Here is a 10,279-nt window from a genome sequence, read left to right as displayed (position 1 = left end):
TAAAAAGATACAGCGTGGCTACAGGGAAAAGGCCCATGTAATTCGGGGACCCGCTCTGCAAAAACTCACGAAATACTTCATGAAATGTTGACCAAAAGAAAGAGAAGTAGTTCACGAAATCACCCCCACTTCGAACGGTTATTTACTATTCTACCAGCCCCTCCAGGAACAGAAGGTGAGACACTGAAGGGTAGCCGAGAGGGGGACGGGAACACCTAGATTGGATTATATTCATTCGATAATATTTTCTGAGATTGCTTATTATATGCAAGTCAAATACAACCTTGCTTGATGGGGAAAGTGATCCGTTGAGTATGTCAAATTGAACTGAATGGCAGGAAAGAATCGAAAGACGAGTAGCCCAATTGCGTTACTTAACGTCCTATAAAGATAAATCGTGACGTGATCCGGCCAAGCAAAAAGATTATAGTATGTGAGCAGGTGGTATGGATAGTGCACGACGTGCACGTATATGGGTTTGAAAAGGACGTGAATTTCTATGGAGGAATTCTACCATAAGTACCATCCACTATCTAACTATCTATCTACACGTATATGAGTTTCATTTATGTGTATGATCTATTTTTCGTATTGTTTGTATATTGATTTAAAACGCTCCATTGTCTCGTTTGTTATTCCTTCTAAAAACCACTCTCAATAAAATAATAAGAGAAAAGATTAACAATTAAGTGATAAGTGTATCGAAAGTCTTAAAACTTATCGTGAAGGTATAACTGAATCCCATAATTAAAAAAAAATATAATCGAATCCCAAAATTTATCAAATTGATGTAACCAAATTCTTCTATTAGTTCTGTTGAAGCTGTCTAGCGATAAAAGCTCATGTAACTTTTTTTTCATTGCTCTTTGATGAGAAATGTGCTGATGTGATTGTCACGTCAACTATTTAAAAACAATCGAAAATGCAATCCACTTGCTTCGCTCAAAGAACAACTTCCCTCACTCATTTTCTCTACTCGACAAATATAACTGCTCTTTTTCTCTTTTATGGACCACTTTCAATATATATATATTTATATATATAAATATATACATGTTTATTCTCAACTCTAGTGCTAATTTAATTTCAGTATTTGCAAAAATATATTTGTTGAGAAAGCAAATTCAATCAAACCACGCAAAGGAAATCCAAAAGGGATATGATATGTCCACAACCGAGAATTCTTTTTCCACAATTTCTTCTTATTCGATATTTTTATTGGACTAATTTACCCTTAACAATTCACCCATAATCTCCAAGAGCATTCTAGAAAAATATAAAAACAAAATTGCCCACTACTAAATTGAGCAAATAATCAAATAAATCAAAACTTACATTTTTCTTACTTCCATGGAGAAAAACTTAACTCCACTTTCCTTTTCATTCTAAATATCTTCGTCTCTTGACAAATTGTTTTCTTCTTTGGTTTCTTTTTCTTCTTCTTTTTTTTTTTGGCATTTTCACCGAGTCTGCAGTAACTTGCGGCTTATTTGTTATGTCTTAACATTTTCCTCATATTTATAATAACATTTTCCACGTGTGAAATTACTTTCTACATATATAACTTATGCTGTGCGTGCGGAATAAATATAAAAGAAGAACTTGCGGCTTATTACGTTCTTTTATAGAACGTCACATATGCATGCTAATTAAACATATTGGTAAATAACTTTTACGTCTTTCTTTGTCCTTAAAAAATTATCTTTTTTACCAAATAAATATAAAAAATTATCTTTTTCAACCTGTTATACGAATATAAAAAATTCAGTTCTAAATCTTCCAATTTGACCAATTTAGTACAAAGCCTTTCAATGATTTGTTAATTTAGTCATTCTGGTCAATTTTAGCTGAAAATCACTGATATGACCATCAACTGTCCTGTGTGGCATGACTAGCGCTGACGTGGACAATTTTTGCATTTTTTAGTATTTTTAAACTTTTTTACAATTTTTTTCTTTTTCTTTTCTTTTTCTCCTTCCTCCTCCGCTAGTCGCCAGGCCTAGGTGATGGTCTGCAACTAGCCATACGTGAGGGCGAGGCTTGACCCTCACTAATCCTTGTCTGTGAATAGTCGCTAGAGATTGCCAAGCCCTGCCAACCGATGAAGGAAGATGGAGAAATAAAAGAAAAAGATCAAAGAATAGAAAAAATTCAAAAATTCAAAAATTGAATTGATATTCACACAATAGGTTTAAGACTTTTTTGATAATTTTCCCAAGTGTGGCATGTTTTCGAAGATAATTTTTAAACAAAAACGAGTAAAGTTCATTCTAAAATTAAAACGATTGATTTAAAAATTCATGGAGTTTCCATTGTTTCCCTCTAAATAAAAGCAACCATGCGGATGACCAAGAAAGGAAGGCTTTTTTCTAGTTTTGGCAAAATATAAACATTTTCATCATTTTCTTTCTCAAAGAGAATTTCAAGACTTATCAAACATGTTTTCTAGAGAAAATAATTTTTTTGGGTGCTTACGGCATATCGTTAAGTTAATACTCGTCTGATTTTTCTTTTGTTTGGACAAAATCTGTTTTGATCCTGTAACATGTTGTATTTCCTCAGTTTTACGACCTTCAATTGTCTTTTGCGCTCAAGATCTTGTTATCAAAAGCATACTACAGAGAGAGAGAGAGAGAGAGAGAGAGAGAGAGAGAGAGAGAGAGAGAGAGAGAGAGAGAGAGAGATAGATGCATAACTATCGGGAACCTTATTCAGTATGGCATCATCGTCTCCATTATCACCGGAGACCACGTCCTCTCAAGAGGCTGTTTTCTATCCTCTTTCTTTCCTTTGTTGATTTTCTTCCACTTTTTTGCCTTTAGTTGTTTTATTGTTGATAAAATACCAAACCAAGTAGGGTGCCCCTCAGACAACGTTTGCAAACTTTTGCCAAGTGAACAGTGCCATGCTGACAATAAGACGAAGTATTTGAAATGCGTTAGGTGACGGTACAAATTGAGCTAGCCAAAAGTTCACAGTGAAAGATGAAAGACGAAATAGAAAGAAGGGTTAATATCATGAAAAACTTCAAACTGGTACACTTGTGATAAATTTACCTAAAACTAATTTTTTTATCACTAAAAACCCTAAATCGGTACACCTGTGATAAATTTACCTCAAACTTATTTTTTGATTATCAAAAACCCTAAACTTGTACACTTGTGACAAATTTACCCTCCGTTAAATTGGATTAATACAAAAAAAAATTATAAACTCATACACTTGTGACAAACGGAGAGTAAAATTCCAAACTGGTACATCCGTCAACTGCCACGTGTCATTTAACTCAGTAATTTGATAGTAAAATTTAACGGTGTTGACACCTAAATTTTGGTGATCCAGTTAGTCATTCGTTGCATAAAAAATTAGGGATTGATCCCAGTTCCTAGACAAAAAAATTAGTTAAATTGCATATAGATTATGAGCATTTGAATTAATATTTACGTTCATATAGTTGCACTTGTATTGGACCGATGGCGGGTGGACTTGAGTGAATGATTCTGAGTTTAACTGGACTAAACCTGTGGTGGCCGAAATCATGTGTATCAAGTTAGGAAAATTTGATGAATATTTGAAGCGATGAAGCTTGATATTATCAAGATTTTGGTCACATAGCAAATAAGAAAGAAACAATCGGCATAATTTTCGTGATATTTGTGAGATCAACTATTTGAGGGAATGAATAATTGAGAGCAAGATTTAGTTAACAAAAGGAATATTTGATTGAAAAGAAAGAGGAAAGTAAATATGCATGCGTCCAAGGATTTGTTGGTGAAAGAAAGTATATAAAAGGAGGAGGGGGGCTTCACTTCACTGGGGGGCCAAAAATCGTGAGGGAGAGCATAGAGAGAAGAGGCCACACAATTCAATACACAGCCACAATAGTAAGAGAGAAGAAAGAAAGAAAGTCGTTCTTTCCCTTTGAACGACTCGTGTCGCTGCCTGTCTCTCTGATCGAACTCCATGCCTTTTGCATCACCACGATTATGATCTCCTGGTGGTTCTTCAAGGGTTCTGTTTCACCGGTTTTATCCCGTCGAAAATCTTTCCCCGAACGCTGCGTTTCGGATTTTATTAGAGGAGACTAGGGTCTTGAGTCAAGCTCGGATAGAGAATGTCAAATGCGTCTATTAAACCCAACTTGTGCCTTACAACTTAACTCGATAATACACATAACTCAATAATACTAACAATATGATGACAACTTGCAAATGCCAAGACCAAGCTATGTCGGAATCCAATCAACGACACAACCAGTTCACAACATTGCAATTCCAGGTATGCCAGAATCTAATCAATGACATGACCTGAGAGAATATGACTGGAATCCAATCAACAGCTATATTCCAAGCACAATGCCGGAATCTAATCGACGACGTTGAACTGGTGGCACAGCATTGGAATTTAATCAACAATGCTGGACCTGATAAAGACTTGCGCCGGAATTGAATCTACGACGTGGAATCTAAAAGCTGTAACTACTACTACTCCTATTGTGCCGAAAATAAAGATAGATAAGAGGTCTGTTGTCTTGTTCGGAGCCCCTTCTACGTCGGAAATCCTTGAGTATTTATAGAGCAGCTTGATAACTGTCGATGAGCTACTTCTTCTTGAAAGTTGTTTTTCACTTCCTTACATTTCACACTTTAACCGTTTCCTGACTTGTTGATCTTGCTTACGCTCCTTGGGCATCACGTAATAACTGATTTTCTTCCATGTGTCTCCTTATTTCCTGCTGTTTCCCACGTTTCACTATTTAGCTTCCTTGATCTTCACGCCCACGGTCATGTCTTTACCTTTTGACACATGGAAATGAATTTCTTTACCATGTAACACCACGTGCTTAATTCATGATCTCAGACTCATCAACATCACATGCAAAGCTCGTGATCTTGGACTTGTCGACGTCACGTGCAAGGCTCGTGGTCTTGGACTTGTCGACGTCATGTGCAAGGCTCGTGATCTTGGACTTGTCAACCTGTCGACAATTCTATGACGTGTCCTGTCGATAACTGCTCCAAATCTTTTCGATGCCTTTGGACCTGACTCACAGCCTTTCTCCGAATTTATGCTATGTGGGCCATGTTTTACGTCCTTTGTAACTTGCAATCGGCCCGCTCCCACCAAGGGTAATTTTGGGTGTCAACATATGCCCCCTTTTAAAAGGAATAAATTTGAATTTATTTCTTTTAAAGATATACCTTATCCGTGTACGAATCCCTAGGCGATGAACATGCCTTTCTGTCCCCTGATGTCCTTTCGAGCAGCCAATATGAATTTTTCATCCAATATTCTTTGGACACGTCACCTTGTATTTTCTTCAAATAGTCGCGGCTTTTCGAATCGTCTTCTTCATCCTATATTTTTGCAAGAGCTTCGTTTCATCGTCGTGTCTTCTTCCTTAAACCCTAAAAATCCCTTCTTTAACCTTTTCTGATCTTGATCCATCATTTCTTATGGCGTCCAAAAAGTCTGAATATTCTGTTGGCGACTACATCGCGGCTTTTGACAAGTTCAAAAAAGACCCGCGCGTTGATAATTGTTCTTTCCTTTTATTGAAAGCTGTCGAGGCTGAAGCCAACTGTTTCTCTCTGGGCCCCAGTTTCATGGACCATCTTAATATTCTCGTGAATCTCCAATTCCATTTCCCGTATAAGCACAATGAGACTTTGGCACTACAACATTCTTCCATCACAGATGTATGGTCCACCGGGTCTTCTCAATTTCGAGGTTTCCCTTCTTATGAAGAGGATTTTCACATATGGTTTATTTGCTTAAAGGCCGATCAAGAAACTCAACTTTTATGGACGGCTGCTAGGATTGACGTCGCTCTCAAGGTCAGTATGTCATCTTATGACCTAGAACGCGGGCTATTGGGCTCCGCCATCACTTTCTGGTCTTCTTCCAGCAATTGCTTCTTTTTCCCTTGGGGACACATGTCCATCACTATGCTCGATGTATTTGCTATAGCGGGTTTTGAACTGGTCGGTCATGCTGTCGAGGATTTGCCTGTACTGCCCACTCCTTTTATTTTTGAGGATGTTCTGGCATATAGCAATTTTTTATCTCGATTTTACCGAACTTCGGGTCCTGTTACCCAGGATGAGCGTCTTCTTTTCTTGCTTTTTTGGCTATCAAAATACGTATTCTTTAGTCCTGCCCTTAAAGTTTGCAAAGACTATCTGCAAATTGCCGCAGCCTTAGCCACGGGAAAACGCCTTGCATTGGCCCCTCTTGTTCTTGCAATTTTGTACAGAGGCTTTACTCACGCCTTTCGGGCAATGAAGTTTGGGGATTCTGGAACCATCTCAGACGCTTTTTGGATACTTCAAGCATGGATGGCTCTGTATTTCCCTTCTCTTTTTAGTAGAGGTAATCGTCATCTTCCCCATCTGTCTCTACAAGGATATAGAAGACCTTTACCTTTACCTCTGGGCTATCGATTGCTGAGCTATGCCCCTTGACATATTGCTTCTCAAGCGCCTCCTTTTATCTTCTATCTTCAAGCCTTTCTTGAACTGAACCATGACCAAGTCATTTTCTTTAAATATGGCTATGGAGAATTTGATTATTTATTCGATCCGGCTCGATTCAACTTCTATAGGCCTTTCTGGATTTGTGCCTTGTCTGCAGTAGATCTTCCCATATGGACTTCATTAAAGGGTTGATTCTATCCTGGGTTTGAGGTATATTCTCCACAATATTGTGCTAGGCAATTTGGACTCTGGCAAGCAATTCCCATGCCAATTTCTTATTCAATGGGCTTCTCGGAAGGAACCAAGAAGAAAGAATACTCCCTCAAAAATCGAAGTCCACTTCTTTATTGTATTGAAATTGCCAACACAATGCGCACCCGTTACAGTGTAGACCTCCCTAATGGCTTCAAAGCCCATTCAGGACACCTTGCTGAATGGCAAACTTGGTGGTATTCCTTTGTATTTGAAAGTGCATACGAAGAGGCCCTCTAGTCCGCGATTGATCGTGTGAAGCGGAATGGCTCTAAGAAGCCGATTACTCAAGGTATGGGCACTACCACTCTACGTTCCTCTTCTGTTTCAATCCGATGCATCTCCTAACTTTCCCATTCCTTAACTCAGAAACAGAAGAGGATTCTGACACAGAAGGTGTCGATGCTTCTGAAAATCCTACTGATGGTAAGCCTCTATCTTTCTTCCTCTGTGTCAGCCCATTTTATTCTCTCCTTTATATTGGTTTGTTACTTATAAGGTCTTCATCCCCTTCGCATCATCTCTGGACTAAATGAAGAAGAGACGTTGGAAGAAATTATATCATTGTTGAAAAAGAAAAGAAAGAGGTCCTCTCCTCCTTCTCCAAGAAAGAAGTCCAGAACTTTATCTATTGAGCCATCTACTGCGCCGGCTGCACACGATGTGGCCTCTTCAGAACTCCTTACTTCTTTTGATAAGAGTCAAGGAGATAGCATCTCTGTTCCCACGATCTAGAATCCTGTCACTGCCTTGGCATCAACTGGTCTTCATTCTGTCAAGGTGGTCAGCAACATTTCAATTCCATCGACTGGCATTTCCAGCACAACACCAGCCCTAGCCGACTTGGTGTCTTTCTGGCCCTTCTGTTACCAGATCAATGGCATCTCCAGCGCAACTCACCATCCAGCCTAGTTCATCCACTATTGTAACCCCTGGTAAGCTTTTGTTTTGACTGACGCTTTCTGCTTGTCTAGTTTATTTGATTTATTTATTCTCCTTTTCTTTTCAGTTGAACCAGCAATTGTTCCTACTCCTCCACTTGTCCGAACTGCTCCAATCCTTGACTCTACTATAGAAACCACTGTCGCTCTTAATCTGGCTGGACGCGAGACAGCTATGCCTGAGATAGGTACACATCTTTCAAACATTACTTTGTCTTCAATTCTTATCTAACCCTGATACTGAAATATCATTCCGATTTTATAGCATGTGGTCCATCGACAAGTGTCATGGTCCAATGGACCATTGCTCCAGCCACTGTGGTCAATCCTTCCACAGCCTCACCGTCGACGCCCACTCCAATGCTTGTAACCTCGACTTCCACGACTAATCCTGCCGAGGCCTTATTGTTGACACCTGTCTCATCAACTCCTTTGCTTGACCATCAGTCGGCCACTTCATCTGCCGCATATCTGGGCAAGGCAATGCACGCCATAGACGAAGCTGAATTTGTTTTGGCGTTTAATCCATACGACTTGTCGCCTCACTCTGGCTAATCAAAACTGGCTATAATCAAGAAGAAGATGGAGCTGATGCGCTTTTTGGACTTCTCTATAGGAGAACTCGCGAGGATGTCGTATGATGCTACAGCCTTAGAGCAATTCAAACTCCTCATCGATCGCCTTGGAAATGAAAATGTTGAAGTTGGGTCTATTCTTCCTTCAGCACTCAGGGACTGACTCAAGACTTTCTCCTAGGAATTCCAGACTATGTTCAATAAATACCAACAACTCCTAGGCCAAGTACAAGAGACGGCCATTCCTGCAGAAATACATGAAGAGTCAGCTAACATTGTGAAGGAGGCTAATGAGGAGGTAAACACCCGTCGCGAATCTCTTCGAGTTATTACAGACGAAATAAGTGTCCTTGTCGAAAAAGAAAGACGTCTTGCTACAGCCCTCGAAGAGACTCGTCTACTGCGGGAGATGAAGCTCCATCAATAGGCAGAGGTCGAACAAGAATTGCACCATCACGTCGGCATTTTGAAGGGCTTGAAACAAAAGGAGCATATGCGAGTGTTGAACCTTGCAGTGGAACAGCGTTAGAGTAGAAACGCATTTATCTCAGAGATGAGTAGATTAGAATCTCAATTACTCTTGCTCCAACGAAGGGTTCACGATTTTTTGTTCGACAGACCTCCTTCTCCTCAATAAAATACTTTTTATTTTCCTTGGATGTCCACGTATGTCACGATTACTCATAACCAACTTTGATAATGGATCCCGAGCCTTGAACCTTTGTTCATGTGCACGTTGCCAGTTAGTGGGCCTAACTCATCGACTAAATAGACTAATATAAATACTTGGTAGCCGTAGTCAAGCTTCATCATTTGGCCCATCACAATTGCTAACTTTTCTTTTTTCCCAATCAATACTCAAGCTATCCTTTGCCTGAATTGTTTTGAGAACCTTCGGAGTTTTGAACGACAAGGGCGCCTCTCCCTATCCTTTATGGATTATGATGCGGAAGCTCGTCATGCGACCCTAGGCGCGCATCTCAAATCAACACCTCCGCCATCCATCTTTACCGAGCATTTTCCACATTGTTATAAGGAGGTTCTTCCCATAAGTCAAACCTGACTTAGCATCTCGACTTGGGCGTCATCGAATTCTCATTTCAACTCGTATCCATGCTATGACGAACAATTCTCTCGGTGGTACCAAAGGATGAAATAAGAGATGTCGGTCATCTGGTAGGCGGCGAAAATAGATGAGGCTTTGTCACTAAGCTGTCTTTCTATAGATATTGTTGAATATAGGCTCATCGGAGCTCTTTGCTGTCTCTGGTCGCCATCAACGAATTGCTTTTTTCTGCCCCCTGGTTCGGTAACCATCACTTTGCTCGATATGTGGTCACTGACTGGCCTATCACCTTTTATGGAATTTTATAATCAGAAGTCGTGGTCATGTCCAGATTTTTATGATACTTCTTTCATTGATCTCTCATTCCATGACTTCATCAAAGAGTTTAGCAAGTCAGACGGACCAATAACTCCTCAAGAACATGTTGCATTCCTGCTTTGTTGGCTTTGTCGATATACCTTTTGTACCACTTCCATATCAAGTGGACTTGTGGATATCGCATATGCCCTCACTCAGGGTGTTGATGTAGGGTTAGGTTGAATGGCCTTGTCTGCTTTGTATAAAAGCCTTTCTGATGCACAATCTTCATTATTTAGTGCACATCCTGACCCTTTCATTGGCCCGCTGTGGATATTGCATGGTTGGGTTCGATCATACTTTCCTCAATTGTTCACGTCTTATGGTTCTACATCTGTCGATTGGTATGATGCACATAAACAGCCTCTGGAGACTGCTTTTGGCCTCTGGAAATTTTGTAGCATTTTCCTCCAGCCAATCGGACGACTTCCGGTCTTGGAGTACTTCCTGGGTGTTCTGCTTACTTTGAAGGACTTCATTTTTCATAGGTTCGGCGTAAACTTTATGTGTGAGCCATCGACTGCTTAGTATGACACCTCAATATTTTGGGAAAGCGTCCTCATCCCCACCGATCTTTCACTGGAATTTACTTTTGGAGGAAGGTTTCATATT

The 10,279-nt window shown here is 39.8% G+C and overlaps 1 protein-coding gene across 1 annotated transcript in view; it reads right to left on the bottom strand.

The window, feature by feature from the left end:
* Window positions 1–10,279, bottom strand: part of LOC115684696 (laccase-15-like) — a 74,348-nt gene that overhangs the window by 37,790 nt on the left and 26,279 nt on the right. The gene's annotated exons all lie outside the window — the stretch shown is intronic.

Source organism: Syzygium oleosum, unplaced genomic scaffold (assembly GCF_021117445.2).
Source record: "Syzygium oleosum isolate NSW1041296 unplaced genomic scaffold, Sole_v2.1 Sole_v2.02, whole genome shotgun sequence".
In the NCBI taxonomy this organism is placed as follows: domain Eukaryota; kingdom Viridiplantae; phylum Streptophyta; class Magnoliopsida; order Myrtales; family Myrtaceae; genus Syzygium; species Syzygium oleosum.
The sequence above is the reverse complement of the archived record's forward strand: the minus strand, read 5'-3'. Positions and strand labels throughout refer to the sequence as shown.